We start from the raw sequence: 23,151 nt of genomic DNA on the forward strand, positions 1-23,151 counted from the left end.
AGATGTTTGTGAGAAAATGGTCCTCAACCCCTAGGTCAGTAAAGTCCATGGTGTCAGTCACCAGGATATACTCCTTATCTAATCACCTCTCATCAAAAAGTGGTAACATCCCTCTTTTTATACTACCTGTGATTCCACTGGAGGCCGTTTTTGGCTGGAATTCTAGTATTTTATGCATCTGTTGCTTAGCTAACTAGGAGATATGTACATGGCAGCAGTGAAACTGCAAAACATGTTTAACTGATGTGTGGTGTAGAGGTGTGGACATCCATATATTACACAGTCTGTTTTACACAATGCTGATTCAACCAATAAAAAAGACAAAGTAAAGCACCAAATTCTCTGTTTTAAGTATATAGCAACTTTATTTCAACCTAGATTTTTCAATACTGTGCGATTATAACTTCACTGATTATGCTAACTTTGCAAACTCCACCTGTGTTATAAAGATTTGAATGTTGACATTCTATCAGAGCAAGCAAGGCAGGAAGTGCTTGTGCAGTGGACTCTAAATAAATAGGCCTAAATTAAGTGAAAGAAATCTTCTTTCATCTCAAACAGTATTCTGTCATAAAGCTTCTCTCATCCCTCATCCTCTCATTGCATCTATCCTTTAGATCTCTGCCATCTTGTGATTGCAGTTGGATATTGTTTCTGGAAGAAAACTTGATTACAGAACTACTAAAATCTCATAGACTTGTCTGTCTCCATCTCCTATTAATAAAGCTTGATTGCACATGTGAAGTGTGGATAAACCTCTGGTCTGTGACGGGAGACTGTCGGAGATTAGCATGCTAGCTAAGCCACTGCTGGCTCTGCTTTCCCTGCCCTCAGATCAGTCACCTTCTGTGCTTTGTGTGAAACAAAGCTAGCATTGGCAAGTAAACAACTGCTTTCATTTATCGTTGTAACAAATGAGCATTCTCTCACTGACCACCTCAGCCAACTTGTATGACATAACCAACTTAATAACTTGATATAATTGTTTGATTAGCAGCTGTGAAACCATTTGGTTGGCCAAAATGTACAAAGTTTAACTTAACATGGTTGTTTTTTTTTCTTTTTAAATAAAGTTATCTGTGTTTCTGAGCTCTCATTGCCTTTCTGTAAAAGGTACCACATGCCTCTGAATTGGTTGTCACAAAAAGGTTCCAAAAACTATCTTTCTAGAAAGCTGGTTTTTACATGATTCCTTGTGTATATTTGCCATTCTGACAGATCCAAAGTAAATACATATATTAGCTGCCTGGGATGGCCATTTTGCTGCCTGCATAAGAGGTCACCGTCTGGGGATACTTCCAAGCAGAGGTGGTAAATGCAAAGTTAGCATGAGCCAAAAGAGCCATTTAATGGGAACTACGTCATAGTGTTTATCTTGAAAACATTACGGCAACATGCAGGCACTAAGGCAATTAATTACTGAATTATACCATGCTGTTGCACAATGAATGCAATAAGCCCTCTGGGCTTTTTTCTCATTACCAGGTACACACTGTCCTACACAGGCGAAGCAGGGGAGGCTTTTAATAACATTTAGTATTCAGATTAAACCGTTGTACGCAGCCAAAGCTACGGCTTCCAGGGTTTTGGCTCCAAAGTAGGATCAATTTACAATCCAATTAATTCAAATTGTGTGGAAACATGCTCACAAGGAGGAAAACAATCGGCTGTCCCATTAAGGCAAAGACAAATGAGGGTTTGGAGCCGAAAGAGAAGAGACACCTGATGCGTTTGACATGCCTGCTTTCATTATTTGGTTTACTTCCAATACAACAGGCTTTTAAAATAATATATGCATAGGAGTACTTTTTTCCTTTTTACCTAAAAGCCACTGATGGGCTCCAGTTGGATTTGATCTGGATTTGAAGTGCGCTTCAAACACAGTGTTCAATTTGTCTGTTAAAAAAATAATAATTTATTACAGCTCATCAAAGACTTGCAGCAAATAAACCACGATGTTTCCCAGAAAGCACAAATGATACACATCTCTCACAGCAGCAAGAGCAACACTGTCTGAATGTTTAAAAGCTGTACAAAAAAAAAAAAGACTACAATATAGATCCACTGCCTTCAAAGCAGCTGGTCGATCATGTTTAGCCACTCTTTCCTGCTCTTTAAATGACTTGTCATCCTGTCTTTCAAACCTACTGTTGAGCCACACACAGCTGCAGATCACCAGCATGACCTTTAGAAAGATTCAGGGAAATTCATTAACGAACCTTTGATTAAGTCGTTTCACGCTGGCACGAGTTTTTCCTTGATGGGAACCTAAATAAATAATATACCACTTCCAGCTGATGTGTCCTTATTAAGCTGAAAATAACACCAACATAGATAACTTAATCAGTGATTTGTGAGCAGATCATCTTAAACTGGTTTCTTGAACATGACAATGAGTTCACTATTCTCAAATGGCCTCCACAGTTACCAGATCTCAATCCAATAGAGCACCTTTGGAATGTGGTGCAATGGGAGATCTTCATCATGCGTGACTGTGTGACGCTATCATGTATCAAAACCTCCAAGGAACATTTCCAGCAACTTGTTCAATCTATCCTGTGAAGATTTAAGGCAGCACTCAAGGCAAAAGGGAAGTCCAACAAGGTACTAGCAAGATGCACCTAATGAGGTGGTTGGTGAGTGTATATAGATTTACAAAACAGAAAATCATCTTTGAAAAAAAAAAAAAAAAAAAAAAAAAAAAAAAGAACATGCAAAACCTACAAGCATAGCATTCATATGTTAAAAAAAACAACAACAACATGCAACTTACATTATTTTTTTTACCAATAGCCCAGAGCTGTTCGATATAACGATATATATCGGATGACGATATAAAGACGTTGACCGTTTCATATTACGCTATTGTTTGTTTCATGGTGTCGCAAAATAAACTGTTTGCAGCTATAATTTTTCATCACTTTGACGGTCACTGTAGTAGCTATGTTAATTTCTTAAAGTTCCCCCTTTCTCTTATATTTAAAATAACCACACTACGGACGGACAAATGTCTGTTTTTACGCTTTGTCGTTAGCAACAACGATGGTACACCCAGCGTGTGGCTCCGCCGTCCGCTTATTTATTTTCCACATAAACCTTTCACAATAAAGCTGAAGATCCTGTTGAGACCCTGTTGAGACAGAAAGACCAGTCAAAACAAATCGAGGACCTTATTCCTAAAGGAGGGGCTATGTATATGTCTTATATTGGTATATGGGATTTTTGTCATATCGCACAGCCCTACAATAGCCACCAAAACCCTTAAAAGGACCTTTTCTACCACCTTAAGGAGTCAACGTTAAAGACTTGCAAAAATGCATACTTGTCTATTTAACTCAGATAAATTGATTGCGATCTTAACATGTTCATAAAAATGAACATATTCTGTACACATCTGCAAAAATCTTTGAATCAAAACAACGCTTCAGGATTTTGCTTTTAATCAACTAAAACCTGCATATTTAAATGTTTAAAACAAGAAAACTATAACATCTTGACCCACAGCCACACTAATCTCTATGTGTATGTGTGTTTAAAGTGTGTGCATCAAAAGGGTCATTTCATGCTGCTCCACATGCAACCATCAACCTCCCCATCGGCAAGGTGCTGGGCAAAGCCTCGCCACCCACCATGGTGATCCACAGCCACTGAGACGTCTAATGTAGCAGAAGGGAAGGCGGCTGGGCCCAGTTTGTCATTCTGTTTGAGCGCTGACTCAGGCTTAAAAACAGGTAAAAAAAAAAGGAAAAGAGGGATTAAAGTCACTGTAGTGCTTCCTGGCAGCAGTAAAGACACATTAGAGGCCAGGTAGATGATTTTTGCGAGATAGAGTAAAAGACGGTGTGGGAATGCTGCTGCAGACTCCCTGGTTTTCACTGCTTTGCTAGTCGTCTTCTGGAGAGCATGTGTGAAATTCTCATAAATGTTCCCTTCCTGTTGTGGACTGCATAAAAAGCAGTACATAATATCAGCATATATGACAGACTAGACTATTAATACCAAAACCAATCACATGTGTGACATCTAATCTCAGGAATGACTCCTTTCTGGGTGAAAATGAAAGAAAAGAAATGAAAGTTATTCATTTGAACATCCTCTCCACCTCCAACCCCTCCACCCATGGCTTGTTTTATGTCCAACAATGATCCGAGGAATGGCTGCCAAGCATATAAATCTGGCTACGAGGACAGGTTCGCTGGCAGAGCTGAACAGAGTGAGCACTGGGGAATCCAAAGACAGTACATCTTTATTACCGTTAAATAGCTGCAGCACAGAAAGACCTGACTCAAAATGTGGAGCAGTGGACTAATGATGAAGGATGGAAGGGAAGACTGACTGGCATCATCTGGCACAAAGCTCAGTCACTCATACATGGTGGATTTTTAAAAAAAACTCCAATGAAAACAAATTTTAACATGAAATCTTATTTTATCCCAATATCACACATCACTTGGCAAATCCAGCTGTAAAGCGTCAATCTGAACATGTTTGATAGATCTGACTGAGAAACCAAGGACACTAGACACTCATAGGCTGGCAGCTTGTCTGTAACATGGCAAAGCATATCCCGCTTTAAAAAAGTGAACACCACGTTGCTTTGGCATTTACTGAGGCCAGGGATCAGTGGAGCCCAAGGACCATTTTTCCCAAGATTTCTGTAAACCAAAATAACCTTTTGCAGTGGCTGTACCTGCTAGTCATTAGAAAGCAAGCAGATTTATGGCTTTTCGGGATTGCCCTAACCTTTTAGACCCAGAAGATACATCAAATAGTTACAATACAATAAAATTACATGTGTGATTGTACAATACAAATGTCTAACTTCCCAGAAAAACCACAATAATTTCACATCAAACATACAAAGGCATCTTTACATGCAACCCAATCTAATTAATGATTTGTATAAACCACCTGCCTTAATCAGACAGAAATTTCGTTCCAAACGATTGTGATCAGGTCAGAATCTTCCAACTAGTGTGTTTACATTAAGCTTTTTTTTGGTCAGGCTTTTGATCTGGTTACTTGTTTCCATGTAAACATGGCTGCTGTTTGTTTTAAAGCTCGCTAGTCAACTAGACGATTAAATATTGCTAAATACTAGTCAGCCAGATATTCATATTTAATGGATGTTTTACACCAGTAAACTGTTGCTTCTAAGTTTTTATAATGCCACTGGCGACTAACAAAGGGATATCCAACAGAAACAAGCTCCCCTCCATCTTTCTGTGAGAGGAAATTGACAGCGAGTTGGAAAATAAACATAGCAGAAGCATGAACCAGCACGGATCTGCAGTACTAAAATGATGGAATCAGATTTTTACTGATATTTAAACACTCAGTTGGAACAATGTCTATGTGGAGCAATTCTGCACAGGGAAAGAAAGCTGATCCTAGCACTGCTAACGTTAGCCACACTCTGCAAACTGATCTAGGACAGTGTGCTTACAACAGCAGAAAGTGCAACACATTTTAGCAACATGATCTGATTATTAAAGAATGTGACTGATGGTTTCAAAAGGCTCAGAAAAATACACAATATTTGTACAGTCAATCTTTCATCCAGTAGCTGAGCTCAATTTTAGCCATTTCTTGTAGATGAGTTGACTTGTCGATTTTTTTCTCCTGTTTTCATGGGCAGTAAAATACCTGCTGTTGTCTATTAGTCTTTTTTTTTTTTTAAATCAACTTTGATGTCCAAACTACTTTCTTACAACACTGTCACCACTTTCTCTGCTTGGAAATGGGGTTGAGTCTGTGTATAAATGGTATGAAAAGTGTATGCAGATTATAGAAATCTGTTGGTTAAAGAGCAAAATAGGCCAGTGTATTTTTTTTCTCCACAATACACGATATATATCATGATATGTTCAAATAACCTCCAAAAACAAATGTTATTCTCAACCATATAATGCCCAAAACTGCACTGGCATGCTCATTCAAATCCAAAATTCAATATTTTTTCCTACTTTGAATAAAAAAGAAATCAAAATGAGTTTAAAGGTTTTATTTTAACCATTTTGTAACCATCAGCTGCACACAGAGGTTTTTCTCAAATTACAATATTGTCACAGTGCGTCTCTTTGTGTGGTCAACACTAGACATTTAACAAAAAAAATGTTTAAAGCAACAAAAAGTACACCAAGTAAGACTTTAAGAGACAAAATAGAATAATTCAAAATAAAAACGTTTGACATTTTCTTTGGTGTGTGGGGGAGATGATGATATGCGGAGTTTAAAGCATTCTTCATTTTGCAGTGGATGACTTTTCAGGTGGTAGAATAAATTCATGGTACTCTTACCTTTAACAAAAATTGTTTTATGGCATTTCTTGAAAATTATTACATTTTGTTCAACATTCTTCTTGTGAAATCCAAACCACTGCCAGATCATTGAACTCATCTGACTCCTCTTCAGTTAGTCTCATTCCCTCGCTCATCTGAAAGTGCTGTTGTTGCCATTTTTTTTTCCCTATCTGGTAAACACGTATGCTCAGCTCAGTGTGGCAGGCAGAACATTTTCCGATTAGGCGGGGGGAGTTAGTGATGCCTTCGCAACATGTGGGATTAAAAAAAAACAAAAAAAAAAAAACAAAACCCTGAATAAATTACATGCAGTCCCAAACACATCTAGTAGATACAATATATTGCCCACCCCTAGGCCAGTGTGCACATTTAATAAATCCAATGGTAATTTTGCAAAACAAAAAAAGTGCATATGCAAGATTTCGATGCACAAGGTCTCCAGGAATAGGGACAGTGTCTCCTACTTTGTCTTACATCAGTTGCCTTTGTATTCATTATGCCCAATTTTACCCTATGAAATCATCTGAATTAATGCCAAAAATCACTTTTAAACTGTGCCAACCACCTCTATATTTTTAAGTTAATCTATAGCATTTTATATATTAACATTTCTTAAGCCTTACATTGGTAAGCTTGCTGCAAAGAGAGTGAAACATTTAGCATACAGGCTTGACATTCTGATGAACGCGGACATCGAGGGCAAAATCACTCAGGAGCTAACATTAAACAAGACTGTGAAGGTTACTTTCCTTCACGCTAGACAGGTGAGCTGTCACATGAAGTTACAGTTTATCAGCATCAGTCTTATCCTTTGTTACGGACCATCCTACTGATCATGACAGCTCTCGAGACACTTTTATTTTACTAAATTCAAACCTGGTTATTAAAGTCAAATATTTTGTAGGTTTAGTATGAATATTTTCTCAGCTTCACAGACACAGCAGGTTATTACTCTGCAGGCTCGTCACCATAGTATTAACTTTGAAGTAACTTCCAAAATATGGTACCAGGTATCCTAGTAACAAGGAATGGTTCAAAGCTATGCAACCCAGGACCAAAGAGTTGGGCTGATGGACTTGGAGCTATGTCTCAAGCATAATTAAAAATCAAATGCACGCCCCTGCTGCTCATCTACCTTTTATGTGCCCTTCTTCTAAACTTTCTGTTATCACTGATCTTCTCTTCCTCCTACCTTTGCACCATCAAGCTGCATGCCTTTTGGGGTTTTGTCCTACGTACAAAAAAGAAAGAGGAGGAAAAAAAAATAAAAACTCAATCACAGCAGGAGTGCGTTGTGACTCCTCTACCCTACAGACACAAAACAGCATGCAGCCATTTCCACAGAACGTCCCCCAAAAAGCTCCAAAAGGTTCAAAAGGAGAGGTCACCCTGAAAAAAATAAAGCACATTTCCCGGGACAACAACAACATTAACAACTCACCTCCCGGGCCTCAGTTTGCCAGAACCTGGCACAGAATATGAAAAAACAAAATACACAGAACAACTGCAGAAGCCTAATTTTTAGCTTCTGTTATGGCTTTCTAATTCAGTCCCCCGGTCAAATAAGATGTGTGTGCAAAGAGATAAAGATAAAGAGAAAAAATAAACCCTCTGTTTGTTTATTATTTATCTTTTTAGAGCATCTGTAACATCATTTAAGGCACCATATGTTGCTGCTGTTTATACTTCTTCTCTCATGATGCCTTCATGAAGAGCAGCTGTCACACGTAATGAATAATGAAGGCATGTGTGAGGCGTCAAATCGAGGCAGACGGCCCCAGATGTTGGAATAAAAGAAAAGTGGGTCAGGTGTCTAGCTGATGCTGAGCACACGGCTGCGTGACGAGCAAGCCGAGGCTTCAGCCCAACCGGAGAACGGATGGTTGAAATCTGTCAAGCTTTAAATAAAAATGGAAAAACAGGTCACATGACAAGCAGTGGTTACACCTGAGCCGAGCAGGGCATAAACTCGCGAGTCCTTTGGTTGCAGTTCATTAAAAGGTCAAAAAGTGAGGCGTAGAGTCACGTCGCCTGAACTGCCCAATGAACGACTCCCAGGGGCGTCTTGCCAGCTCTCGATACATCACTCGCTGCACAGTGGAGAGTTGTGCGCTCCAGATTTTTCACAGCTCAACAATGCTTCACAGCCTCATACGTCTCCAATACAAAACATCCATCAATCCTCCAACGTCTGCCTCAGACATTGAAATCCCAACCCCGACGCCAGCCGATGCCATCTCATCATGCAAATCCCAGCATTCAGGACATACGTCTTTCACCGTAAATCGACCATTTACAGTCCAGCTCATCAATCATATCTGGATCATTTCACAAATCGCACAACACACCCTTGTTTTATTAAAGCTCCTCAATTCAGTCCATTAACAATTAGCACCGCAAAGTGAGCTTTGCACACTTAAAAACTTAATTATGCATTTATTAACACCTTACTGACATCAGTTCAACCCTTGCGATGGTATCTTGCTTTTAGCCCTTCGCTCTTTTTTTAGCACTACAATGACTGCTCTGCAAAGAACATGTGGATACTTCGCATTTAAATGCAAAAGAGCAAAAAAGGAGAAAACATCTACCAAAAAAAAAGAAGTTCTGTATTTTTTGCTGCTGTTACTTTGAAATGGATGACATCTAGTTTGAATAAAATTCAACAGTGGTACACAAAACTCATGGGCTGATATGTACCTCAATAATATAAAAAGAAGTGCAGAAAAATACTGTGTGATCTAATATTATGTGTGCTGGCTTTAAATCTTGTGTGAGACCACATTCTGTACATCAGAGGTCTCAAACTCCAGTCCTCGAGGGCTGTGCCCTAAACATTTCCATGTGTCTTTGTTGCAACACACCTGAATAAAATTAATAGGTCATTAGTAAGACTATAGAACCTGACTGCATGCTTAAGTGGCAACCCCTAACTGTACTCAAGTAAATTTAAGGGGGAGGACTAGAGTTTGAGGCCCCAGCTGTACATAAAAGATGGATGTAGTGACATCACACATGGTGATGTCACCGTTAGCAGGCAAAGTTTCGCTGTGAAGCCTGAAACTGCCTCCATCGCTATCATTTGACCGAGAAACTGAGGAAAACTAGTAAATATTTGCTGAGTTGATCAAACTACAAGACTGAGGAGTCATATTACTATAGATGTCTTTTTGGAATATGAAGTTGCTTTTATATGGTTTTCACTAAAGTGACACTATTGACCTAAAAATAACTGAAGAATTACAGACCATATTTTGAATCAGCCCTTGGATGTCTGATTATTATGCAAAGAATCCTTTTTGGAAGTATCCCTAATAGTGTCTAATTAAAATGCATTTACAATAATCACCTAAAACATTTAAACCTAAAGATTTTGACATGGTTTGGGTTTTACTACAGTTCAGGCCTATTAAGGCATGGGTGAGATATCTCTGCTAATCTGCAACATGAATGCCAGCAGTTGATTGCATTATAACCAAATAATCAGTAGGTAATAGGTCATTTGGGCCTGAGCCCTTTGTCAAATCAGTGAGAAGAAGCCCAGCTTGACTGTTTCTCAGCTGATTAGCAACCCCGACTACCAAAGTTTGTGACATGCACCGCCACCCACATTATATATAAATGAAGCATTCGCTGCATAATTCCTCAAATAAGCATCTCAAATGCTCACTAGGTCGCTACCTGGGTACACAGAGAAAGGGCAGCAGATATGAATATTTTACTCAGTTACTGCCTGACACTGTGGCTAAATCACTGTGGGAGACCAACTTATTAAAAAAGCATGGCTGAGTAGGTGGACCTGCCCCAGGAACTACAAGGGGGGTATTCAAATAGTGAACAAGCACTATAAAAATCACTTTCTGTGGTCACAATATGGCAGCTCCGTAGAAAAAGTCAGCCCAATCGTTAACTCCGTCGACACAGTTTAGTCGTCCAGCGCTTGCCTGATCAAGCCGTATGGGTCAACGGACCACCATTAAACAAACACAAGTGCCAAATTATCTCTTCTCTAATAATTATGTAAACAAAGTGGCTCTCCTTGGCTAACACAATAGAGAAAGCTGATGATGACTTGTTTAATTATGGGCACCCTGCACTTGTCTCAATGAATATATTGTTATCCATTTAACACTTGAGTCAACAACTCCACAATTCATTCTTAGTGACAGTAAGCTGCATTTGAATGCTTTACCTCTCACCATCTTTCTTTCCCAAAGCATAACATTTTACGCTAGGTGACAAATCGTCAACATATTACGTTTTCGGGTACCCAACACGTTCCTAAATGACGACATTGGAAAAAGGAGAACACATGAGAACCGTTTGGACTCAATCTACACATGTTCGTTCATTTTCTTCAAATCGCTTTGGAAAACACTATTTTACATCATTTAACGTCTCGTTAATGTTAGGAATAAGGTTACGGTTACGGTTAGGGATAAGGTTACGGCTGGAACGTCTATTACCGCGGGACCATCATTCCACTGGAATTCAGCCATAACCCGGCGCGGACCATAACAACGCGGAAGGTCACCTTTTGCATTCCTCGGGAACGCCACGGGACGTGACAAAACGTCGCTATGCTACGCCCCGGGAGTGAGAATGGGCTCTTCTTTCACTTTCATTTCCATTACAAAAGAATAAGCACAATGTTCATTTCTTTTCTGTTGTATAAAAAAATGTATTGATTTTTTTTTTTAAGCTTCTAGATCAGGGGTGTCAAACTCAAATACACAGTGGGCCAAAATTCAAAACTGGAACAAAGTCGTGGGCTAACATTAATATTTATTGAAAAAAAAATCTTCCTCCAGATATAAGAATGAATATTTTCTTATGGACTCAAATAAGTTTTGCTGGAAAACTGAATATGGAACAAGCAAAGCTTAATACTAAACAATATATATATTAGCTGTATAATACCAGTAGGCCAGCTCTAATAGTAATTTGGTATGGCTTCGCGGGCCAAATGTAATTAGGCTGCAGGCCAAATTTGGCCCGCGGGCCAGAGTTTGACACCTATGTTCTAGATGGATGGATAATACAGCAGTATGATATCTAGCAAACCCTTCAATGTCGGTTTAAAAAGAAACATCATCAGAAAAAGATCAAGTACAAGGCCTGGACTTACAATATGTGAAAAAGCAGACAAGGTCCAGGTTAAGATTTTTGCACAGTACTGTACCTGTCACACTCTTCACCTTACCAACAGGAACAACAGCATAAGTTATGGTCTCCAGCTCAGGTTTTTGCAGGCTCAAATCTCAACAAGCGAGATTTGGATATCAGATACTTTGTACACATATTTTTCCTTGCTAGAGTCCAAGACGGAAGTCTACACAACATTCGAGCTGATCAGATGCTGAAGTAGAGTCAGCACAACATTTGTTTTGGAGCCAATTTTCAGCAAAGACTAAATGTAAAGAACCGTCAGCCATCAAACTGCATTTCATACACTGAACTTAATGTTCACAATGGCACGCGCATTACATATAAACTGCAGAATCCACAGATCCCGTTCAGTCCATCTTCTGTCAGTGTCAGAGAGAAACCACAGCTGCACATCCAACTTTTCTTCTTCTCATCGGCTTAATGGATTGTGAAGGCAAGGTAAATGATTCTCCTTGACAACACATGATGCATTAGCCTGCACCATTCGTCACCGTTTACAATGCATCCCGCGAATGGAAATAACTGAATCCATCATTGGCAGAGACACCCACCAAACAACAGGAACACCAGGACAGAGTGTGATTGAATCAAATTGGATCCTTTTCAGGAATCCGTGGCCACAGGTACACAGCACTCCTCCAAAGGGGAAAAAAAAAAAAAAAAAGCATTAAATGGTGTCATTAAGGATGGATGTACGAGTCTATGCATGCATGCAAGTCATTTTAGATTACAGCAGCTAAACAAATCGACTGTCAGGCCGCGGGAAGGAGAAACACGGCGGTATCAGCTCACAAGCCTGGTGCAAGCAATCAAATCCTTGATATCAGGAAAGTAAAAACGATAACGGCATTAAAACATACTGATGTGTGCAATTCTCTGAAAGCGTCTCAATTTGTGGTGCTCTAACAATGTCACTTACTTCTCTCATCTTCCCTCTACTGCCACACGCCAGCTCATCATTTCTCTCCTCTTTCCTTTTTCTTTTATGGCAAATTAAATTTACCCAAGCAGTGCACCATTCACCATCTCCTCATGCTATTCACTTTTTTTTTTTTTATAACTTGTATAACTTGCAGATATGGAAACCTTCCCTCATTACACAAGGTCAACACTGGCACCCCACCGAGTGTCGGGAAGCTCTCAAAAAGAGCTTGAAATTGATTCATCACCGGCGGCTCTCTCAGATAGGATGGTGTGATGAACTTTATGAGTAGAAACACACAGATGCAGAGTGATTGAGAGCTCGTCCTGAACAGTCAGAGGTAACGGCAGGAGATGAAAACATACAGTAATCTAATACTTAAGCATTATATGAAGGTAATGTAGATCATAAAGTACTGCTGAAATCTCAAAAGGGACACTTCAAAATAAGTAATAAAGGAGGAAATGTTTTAATTTTTCTGTCAGAGAATAAAAACAAAATCATAAAAAAGGTGCCAAATACGTTCAAAGCAATCAGCTAAGAGACTAAAAGAAAATTACCTGACACAAATGTTTGTTTAGTTGCAAATTAGGTCCATTAAAAACAGACAGTTAAAGGTATTTAAGCAAGGAATATTTAATGAGTGGGCTCTTAAAATCTTTCTATAACCTTAAAGTTCTCCCTAAACGCTTGTTTGGTACTCAGATCCACATTAAATGAAGCTAATTTGTGGCAGGGGTTTATTTCCCTCTTCTTGTTATGCAAATGTCTCCTGAAAACACTTAATCTTGTTCAGTTTTTTTAATAATAACACAAACACACAAATGCTTTTTCAGTCATTACATTAATAACATGAAGACGCAGAATGTGCAGTGTGAAAAAGGTCTTTATACAACAATAGCAACTCATACTTTCCAATGAAAACTCACATTCAGGGGGTAAAACATGGATTTCATCATTGTGCCTTTGTAATTTTAATAAAATGTCATAAAACTTCACTCTAGCAGGTTTACAGAGACAGGATGTGATGCACACATGTTCACAAGTGGGGAAGGAAGGCGACTGATGTATCAGAAGAATACAAACCGACTGCCATCTCAACCTGTAGCTGGTGGCATTTTTCAGTTTGCGGTCTCTTTTTTTTATCTACCAGATTGAGACACCTGTCAATACTTCCCAGACACGTCGTATTTATTATAGTTTGGGAACTTAAAGTTAGTCAACATCATGTGGTTAGCAGTCATATGACTCCAGAATACTGAACAGGAAACCAGTTACTCAGCAAACTTTGTTTGTTGTACTTAAATGTTTGCATCATGGCTGCTTCTATGTGGGTTTTTGGGAGCTAGATGTGCCCATATTTGGACAAGAGGAGCGCCAAGTTATCAGCAAACACAGCCAACCTGCATTTATAAACTTATAGTTGTAACACACAGAGACGCGGATTAGTAGGATATAAATAAAATACTAGAAATTTACTCGCTAAAACTGAAACTTACTGGATGTTCTCTACCTCACAGAAAATTATATTACAACTCTTAAAAACACTCCATCAGCCAAACACACTGGTTGGCTACAGCTGCCCATGCCCTAAATCAAAGCATCAATCACATTAATTTTTAAGCTTTAACCACTTTCGTATAAATGGGAGTCTACTGGGATTGACTCCAGTGGCCACTAAAGGAACTACAGTTTTTTGCACTTACATAATGACTGCTTTTTGGGGGGGGCTTGGAGTTTGCAGACTAACTGCACCACACAGCAAAACTATATTACTGGTTACATAATTGCAATAAAAACACTTCAAAAGATAGAATATGACAAACATGCTTGATATTCTTACAAACACAGCATCAAGTGGCCCAGATGTTGCAACTTGTCTGCAATAAAACCTTTGAATGAAAACTAAAAATACATATCAAATGCAAAGTTAGCAAAGTTAATACAGCCGAGAGGCGATGATAGTGAGGGAGAATAGTGGTGCAACGGATCACGGTTGATCCGTAATCCGAACCGATCCCACTCCACAGTTTGGCACGCACGTGATCCGAAGATTTGAAAAAGAAGAAAAAAAAGTATGTGTATGGTGCGCGTGGTGGGTCTGTCAAGCGATAGTTATGGCCAGCGCTAGCGGTCCAAGTGGAGGAGCAGAGGAGTTTGTGGTATTTAAGTAGCCCTTTGCTGCCCAGTCTGACCGGGCTAAAGCTATTACAAAAGCTATTGGGGTGTTTAGCTGCAGACGGGAGGTCGTATTCCGTTGTGCAAAACAAGGGGTTTAAACCATGATGAACGTGCTTGAGCCACGCTATGATATCCCATTGCGCGTCCACTTTAGTGGCAAGATCGTTCCAAGCATGTATGAGCAGGAAAAGTTTAAAGTTATGGCTGAACTGTCCCAGGCATCTTCTATTGCTCTAACTACTACAAATGGGTGGACCTCCAGGGCAACGGAAAGCTACGTGACCATGACAGCTCATTATATCACAGCAGAGTGCGATATAATGAGCGGCATGTATTATTGTAGGGACTACCTTACAATATAAAGCGCCTTGAGGCGACTGTTGTTGTGATTCGGCGCTTTATAAATAAAATTGAATTGAATTGAGTGATAGATACAAAGCCCTATACTGCCTTATATTGTACCATAATTTTTTTTAATAATTGCGTGGAATGAGTCTTGAGTTGAATGTTTTTAACAGGCAGAAAACTACTTCAATAAGTAAATGTTACATTTTTTTCTTTTTTCTTTTTTTGCTGATCCGAAAATTGATCCGATCCGTGACTTAAAAACGTGATCCGATCCGAACCGTGAGATTTTTGATCCGTTGCACCACTAAGGGAGAATATGCCAATAGTCATGCATCCACCAAATCAACAGCTTTGGGGCACAACCAGAGAGCATCTCGTCCTTGCCAGGCACCCCATCATTTGGTAAGTTATCACAGAATCTGCAACGCTCCAACTTAACACTGCAGTCAGTCTGTCGCTCGCCCACACTGGCTCATCACTGGCAAATCACAACTCAGCCCAGACACCGCCACCCCTCCCCCCGCCCTCACCCCTCACCATGCTGGTTCTTTGCAGCCCCCTGAGGCTAAACACAGTCATCTCTGTTAATACTGAATGTTAAACTGCTGCAGTAAAGTGCTGTATGGAAGAGAGCCAGCAGTCTCCTGGGCTGCTGTGTGAAATTATGTCCCCGACTTCAGGTAGCTCCGAAGTAAACAAAATGTCCTTTTCATGGCTCTCGCGTGTGTCTCAACAAGCGTTTCAGTGTTTCCTGCCACTTCCTGTTTTGGTTTGCTGGGCCCATGCTAGATCCAACCACTTCCTCCTCTCAGAGTTATCTTTACACAGAGAGAAACTCATGCTGCAGATAAGGATTGTGAAACTATTAACACACAGAAGCAGCCAAAAATTGAAGCACAAGCCTTGATGTACTTCTCCTCAGAAACAAGTGAAAATAAAGCTTGCAGGAGAACAGTCTTCACTTCTATGAAAGGCAGAGCAGCAGAAAACAGGCAACTCAACACAGAGCTCAGGCAGCATAAAGGAAACAAAAGGAAAGAACTCAATCAATATGGTAAAACTCCTGACACAAATTACCCACCATCCCGTAAAGGCCGCCTTCTCCCAACAGATGGGAACCAATTAGCCACCTGACTCCCGGAAAACACTTGGGCAGCCGTGTGGAGCCAAGATGCAAATGAAGCAGAGGGAAAGGTGGAAGCAGACCTGCCAACGTCCTGGGAGAGGAGAAATTAATGGAGGAGACAGCGGAAGTGCACTTTTGGAAAATGGAAAGAGAAAAAAAAAAAGAGAGAAATGATGTATGGAGGGAGCACAGAGCGCTGGACTGAAGATCCCCAGAGAGCTAACAGAAACAAGGGGGGAAAAATATCTGGTTAAGGAAGATGTTTATTAATATTGCATTAGCATCAGGTTGATATATCAAATGCCTCAAATTTGAACTACCTGTCATATTTAACCAACTCAAATGTGTCAGACTAAAGAATCTTTGCAAACTCCAACTGTGGCTCACCAATCAGTGTAGGTGCAGAAAAAAAAAATGCAAAGCAAGTTTGTGATTTATGCATGTTAAAATTTACACGAGAAGGCAGGGCTGCATGGCACCTGTGAGCTATACAGGATCAAAGATCAGTTGTTATGCTCATGCCTTTGCTCATGGTTTGATGCGTAGGCAATTTGTTGAATTTTTGTGAATGCATACCTCTTCAACTGTTTGTTAATGCAAATGTCTAATCAACCAATCATGTGGCAGCAATTCAATGCATGGTCAAAATAACCTGTCGAAGAGCAAATTGAGCAGCAGAATGGGGAAGAAAACTGATATATGTGACTTTGAATGTTGCATGGTTCTTGGTCTGAGTTTTTTCAGAGTCTGCTGATGTACAGGGACGTTCACACAAAACCATCTCTAGAGTTTACAGAGACCGATTTGAAAAAGAGAAAATATCCAGTGAGTGACAGTTCATTGGATGAAAATATCTTACTCATGCTAGAGCTCTGAACATAACAGAAAGCAATGGTAACTCAAATAACACCTCATTATGACCACAGCCTGCAGAAGAGCATCTCTGAGCGCACCTCAAACCTTGAAGCAGATGGGCTACAGCAGCAGAAGACCACTCCTGTCAGCTAAGAAGAATCTGAGGCTGCTGTTCACACAAGTTCACCAAAGTTGGAGAATAGAAAATTGAAATAAACATTGCCTGGTGTGATGAGTCTTGATTTCTGCTCCGACATTCAGATGGTAGGTTCAGAATTTCATATAAACGACATGAAAACATGGATCCATCCTTCCTTGTATGAGTGGTTCAGTCTGATCATGGAGGATATTCTCTAGGCACGCTCTGGACTCCGCACAAGCTGAGCATCATGACATGATAATGAGTTCACTGTATGACGACCCTCACTTGACCTCCAGTGACCTCCACGGTCACTCATGACCTCAATCCAAAGGAGCATCTTTGGGATGTGGTGGAATGGGAATATCACATCACGGATGTGTAGAAACTGTGTGGCGCTATTCTAGCAAATATGAATAAAAAACCTGTGAGGAATCTTTCAGTGAGCATTGGTAAATCTATGCCGTAAATAATTCTGAAGTCAAAAACCCAGTACCAGCAAGCTGTTACAAAAACCTTAACCTGCAGGGTTGAAAATAATCTCCCCGTTTCAACTGACACTGAATGAACGTGCAACATTTTATGATGTTAAATATCAAACGTCTACCCAAGAGCAGAGAAAGAGACAAGCAGCTGGAATAAGATGCCAGGACGAGTTAGGCTCTCCAGAGGACAGTCTGAAAGCTGTGCATGTTTCTAAGGATCCTTGCCTCAGCAAACTTAAAGGCAGTGTTTACCTTCATTCCCTCTGACTGCTCGCAGAAGGCAGGCAGCTGCTGGATGAAGCCAAGTAAATATTGGTAAGTGTTGGTGATATAAGGCGACATATTACCCCAGAGATTTAGTCGCACTGGTTCTGAAGTGTGCGACTCTGCATAACCTGGACTTCTAACAAGGACTGCATGGAAATGTAGGGCAGAGATGTTACATTGTTCCCTTGAAAGTCTGTTAAAATCGCTGTGATTTGTTACTAAAAAGAAAGTTGGCTTATAAGGGGGCTGCGACAAGGACCAGAGGAAGACAAATATAGATTAATTTCAACTGTGTGCGTGAAAAGCCACTCTGTGACAAACAAGGATGAAAATGCACAGCTGTAAATGAGCAAAGCAAGTCATCTTTAAGGCTTCCCTTTAGTCCAAACTAGTATACGTAAAACCTGTCCATATACTTTTGACCATCTAGTATGACCACATAACCGGAGGAGAAAAAAAAAAACCAAAACATTCCATTTGCATTACTTCCTAAGATTTATGAGATTTTCACTCTGTGTGTTTATTTCTCACATACAAAGCACTATGAAATTTGGCACGTCTGGTTCCTTGAATTAAGTGATACACCTAAACTGCAGCTCCAGACTTTTCTTTTTGCCTAAAACAAAGACCGCAATGTCTCTGTGAAATACCTCAGCAGCTTTTAAATTACTGCAAGCCCAAATCTGTGAGAGGAGAACATGTACATTTTTTGGTTTGTTTTTGTTTGGTTTGTTTGACCAAGCTTGTCAAATCCATCACATTTCAAGTACAGAGTACAATCAGATTTGTTTTGACTCTCACTGCCAAACTTTCTTTTCAGGCAGGTTGACGGGTTACCACAACTCTTCCCAGTAAAAAAGCAACTTATGAATACATGTGGCTTTTGTTTGGAGGAACAACTTCTAATTAGATGGTGTTGACAAAGAAGAAACAAAACTGCAGCAATGTAAAGCTAGTTTGAGCCAATAGATGAAAACTGTAACTTGGGGAGATATTTTGTCTTTTAATAATATAAGTGTAAGGCAGGATGACTGCACTGAATGAACTCTTAAAGTTAAACATTTCTCCTGCTGCACTCAGTCTGATATTCTGTTTTTTCTGTACCATGCCTACTTGCTTGCTCTGCAACATCTCCTGATGAGTCACCAACGGCAAACCCTGTTCATTTAAACAGCATTTGATAAACACTGTTAATTCATTTCAATTAATGTCATTAACATTAAATCCTGCCAGTTTGGCAGGTATAACCAGGCAAAAGGCCCTGGACCTAGCTGCACCAACTGTTTAATAAGCCTGAATTAAGAGAACTTTTGCACACAAAATTAAACCACTCCAACTATTTACGTAGAAACTACCAGGTAAAAATGTGCTTAACTGAATCAGTTAATGCTAGCTGTTATCTAATAAACGTGAACCAACCCAACAATCTACCAAAACTACTGTTATTTCATTAATATTTAATCAAATTAGCATTAGCATTAACTCAACAACCTAAACTAACACGTGGCCTATTTAGAGTAGCTAATAAAACTAATATATATACCCTGTATAGCAAACCACTGACAAAGCTAACATTTAAGTGCTAATATCTGATCTTTTAAGATAATGCTAGTTCAAGTGGCTAACTTAGGTTAGCAACTTGCTATTATAGTAACTAATATGTAACTTGTTTGGAGTGAGCCAACTCAACAATCTGATAAATCTAATGCTAGCCTGCAAACATAAGACTTATTTAAAAGTGTGCTAACTCAACCAACTGACATGATAAGTGATAAGAATAGTAAGCAACACTGCAAACAGACCTGGAGCACTGGTTTGTGGAGTCATGTTTTCAAAGCTTTTTTGCATTCATCCTAGCAATTTGAAACCAGATTGACGAGTGCATGACAAGAAACGGTACGCTCACTGACCTGTTAATGACAAAGTAACCCTCTTCTTAAGCATGCCTTCTGTTCTTCTGCTTTTTTACTCTAATTTGTGACCAAGAATTTATAAATAATCATCATATCATATTAAATAATACGTAAATCCCATAAAGGAAAGTGGTTAGTCAGGCTCAAGAGGCCTGGGGCTGTTTTCCCATAGATTTCAACAATGGATTAGAAACCAGAGGAGTCACACCCTGCTGGTTATTAGACAATGCAGATTCTTTTCACATCTTTTTTAAATTTAACTTTATATAAAAGGCTACAGTTCACTGTCAACCCTGTGGCCCTTTGAAATGGATCCTTCACTGCCTTACAATGGTGTTCAAACTTCTTGGTATTTTTCAAATAATTAAATTTAGCAGCCAAATTCTCACATTTTGGATAAGCTGACAGACTGTCGCCTGCTGAAAGTGCCTGACACACTGATTACACTGAACTGCGTGTATTTTTTTTGTTGTTGTTGTTGTTAAAAAAAAAGGGGGGGGGGAGGACAGGTTATAAAGCAGTAAACGTTTAATTATTTGCGCAACAGGGAAATAAAACTGTGATAATAGTTCCAGATAATTAAGCTAAAGCCCAAAATTAGGTAGGAGCGCAAACATCCTAAACGCTGCATGAAGTCTGGCAGCTGAAAAAATAAATAAATAAATGACAATGTCATAGGGAAGATTAAGACTGGGTTAGATCAAAGTTTACATTTAGATTAGTGGTAATCAGAGTGCACAGTTTCATGAAATGATCCTTGCTGAAAAGGCACAACAAGCGCTGCGTAAAGCACAACATGGATGGCCTGTGGCACAGCTGGGGCGCTTCACTTATTGTAGGTTGTTAAAAACCATTTACAGAATAAAATTCAGGCAGTGTTTGAGGACATCAGCGTTTAAACATGAATGCTCGCAGTCTCAGTAAACACAGCGGGCAGATAAAGCTGAGCAGACCCAATTACCGAAGTGCATACTGGTAAGGGCAGTTTGATGAAGGCGCAGGGATCCTGATAACAACACAAAGGAAGTGCGATAAAGAAACAAAGAGGAAGGTAAATCCGCTCGTACAGGAACTTCTTGTGCTTTTGCAAAAGTGCACACTGCTAAAATATTCATTTTCCTAAAATAAGTACCTAAATAAAGTAACTATCATGTATTCCGTGTTGCGCGAATCACCGAGCACAATGCGCACGCAAAAGTGAGCAGACAAAGCCAAACAACGGGGATGCTGCTCCTACCTTTGCACGACAAAACAAAGCAATCCTCTCCCTCATGATAACTTGTTTCTTCCGTGTTTCGAACCCCTTAGACCAGGCTTCACTGACCAAATCACCATTTTAAGAGATAAGAGGAAGAGAGACACAGCGCTTACCTTTTGTTAGTTCCTCTGTCTGCCTGATGTATGACGGCGGATGTCTGCTCTCCACCGCTCCTCTGTTGATTTAAGCAGGGCACCAGCAGCAGCAGCAGCAGCAGAAGAGGTGGTTGCGAAATTGTTGGTACGCGCTTCGGCTTGTTTAGTGGGCGGCGTGGCTCTCCACTGTTTTCATCCCGTGTTTCCAACCAGCCCTCCCACTCCTTGCACTCACGCTGTACTCGCTCAGCCTCCTTCTCAAAGCGGATACGCCCTCTCACTGTCAGGGGAAGACAAAATAATGTGTATAAATAAATACATCACAGGCTGCAGGTATCGGAGTAAAACAGGCTGCGCTGCGATGTGATGCGGGTCCTGCTGCACTCCCGAGCTCCTCTGGGGCTCTAACTGCTCTGCAAAAGGCATGTGCGGTTTTAAAGTGGAAACAGATGCCCGGAGGAGGAGGAGGGGTACAGTCTGTCCTTTTTGACAAGTGCCATTCAGAAAAGCTGGGGCATGTCTACACCCCACGCAACCACCCCCAGCTCCTTTCATGCCTTATTATATTAATTAATCCGAACCCTAGATACACAAAAGCCCACGATGTTTGACCCAGTTTCACCTCTGGTCTCCCATCCAGTCCAGTCCAGTCACATAGACTTATTTGTGCCCCCTTTTAAGCCCTAACAACCCCCGTGGTTACCCAAGTTCCTTTAACTTGGTTGTCCTACTTTTTAAGTGGCCTCCATTTTACATTTTAAGTGCCTGCCCAGTATCGCCCATTCACGCAGTCATTAATTTCAAGCTAAATCTCCTCCTATATCCATTTCTTCCTAAAGGCTGTGCTCACTTGCGTGCCATTTCCATGTATAGCTCCAGCAGGCGGCCTCCTCCAACAACAAGGAAGCTCGGGACGTTGTCACGCCATATAAGGGCGGCTGTGAAATGTCATAAGCCAGTGAACCTCAACTGTAAAAACACTGCCAGCTGTAGTGGCTGACATTAAACTACAAACTATGGATCTACCACCCACCTAAACACTAGGGCTGTTTTGACTGAGCATCCATGATCCTAGGGTTTTGTGGTTCAGATTCTTTTTTGTCATTATGATTTTTTTTTTATTCTTGATTCCTTTTCATGATAATTCTCTTCATGCACTGTAGGTTTTGGTCAAAGTGGTATTTTTAGTTCCCTCAGTGTTTCCCCGCCTGAATCATCTTGTCTGTGTGATCAGTATTTCTCTTTTACTTTCTTCCTGCTTCACTTTGAACGTTTAGTTTCTTTCCATGTCCTGCTTTAGTTCAAAAAACACCAGTTCCAAAAAAGGAACAGTTTGCAAATATCATAAACCCCTATTTTATTCACAAAATACAACATAGAGAACATATGAAATGTTTAAACTGATACATTAAAATATTAGCTCATTTTGAATTTCATGGCGGTATCAGAACTCATAAATGTTGTAGCAGGGGAAGCAAAGGGTTGGAAATGTAAGTGGTACTAAAATAAACAGCTGGAGGAATATTTTGCAACTAATTATGTTAAATGGGAAGTGGTCAGTTACAGACGGAGTCTAAAAGGAGCATCTTTGAGAGGCAGAGTTTCTCAGAAGTAAAGATGGGCAGAGGTTTACAAAATCAGCAAAACTCCATCTACAAATTGTTGAATCAAGACTTTGAATGTCATCCAGAGAGAATATGAAGAAATCTCTGTGTGTAAGGGACAAGGTGGAAAATCAATATTGGATGCTAACAAACACTGCTGTGTTCTCTGCGCCAAAGCCCATTTACGTCTAGCAGCTGTTCAAAATGACCTTCTGTTTTTCAGAAAACTGTACGATTGATATGTACAATTTTCTGAAAATGTATTTTCAGAAAAATTTATCAAATGTGTTTATGAGATTTGCAAATCATCGTATTTGTTTTTAATTACATTTTGTTTTAGTGTCTCCTTGCTTTGAGATTTAACTTCTCTCTGTCTGAATATCTTCATCACTTTTACTTGTGTTTTCATTCAGTTACTGCTTCCAATCTAACAATATAGATGTATTAATACAGTCCTGCCTCCATCTTTAGTGCATTGTCTGTTATT

At 39.9% G+C, this 23,151-nt stretch overlaps 1 protein-coding gene across 2 annotated transcripts in view; it reads right to left on the reverse strand.

Annotated features, from left to right (window-relative positions):
- The window catches only part of rnf152 (ring finger protein 152), a 60,570-nt gene extending 38,992 nt beyond the window's left edge, over positions 1-21,578 (reverse strand). For both annotated transcript variants that reach the window (XM_084939806.1, XM_084939805.1), the window contains exon 1: positions 21,079-21,578. The gene's annotated coding sequence lies outside the window, so the exon portion shown is untranslated. The remainder of the gene's footprint in view (positions 1-21,078) is intronic.
- Positions 21,579-23,151: the final 1,573 nt, after the last annotated feature.

The sequence above is a fragment of the Perissodus microlepis genome, chromosome 9 (genome assembly GCF_051167445.1).
Source record: "Perissodus microlepis isolate ML-2025 ecotype Zambia chromosome 9, ASM5116744v1, whole genome shotgun sequence".
Taxonomy (NCBI): Eukaryota; Metazoa; Chordata; class Actinopteri; order Cichliformes; family Cichlidae; genus Perissodus; species Perissodus microlepis.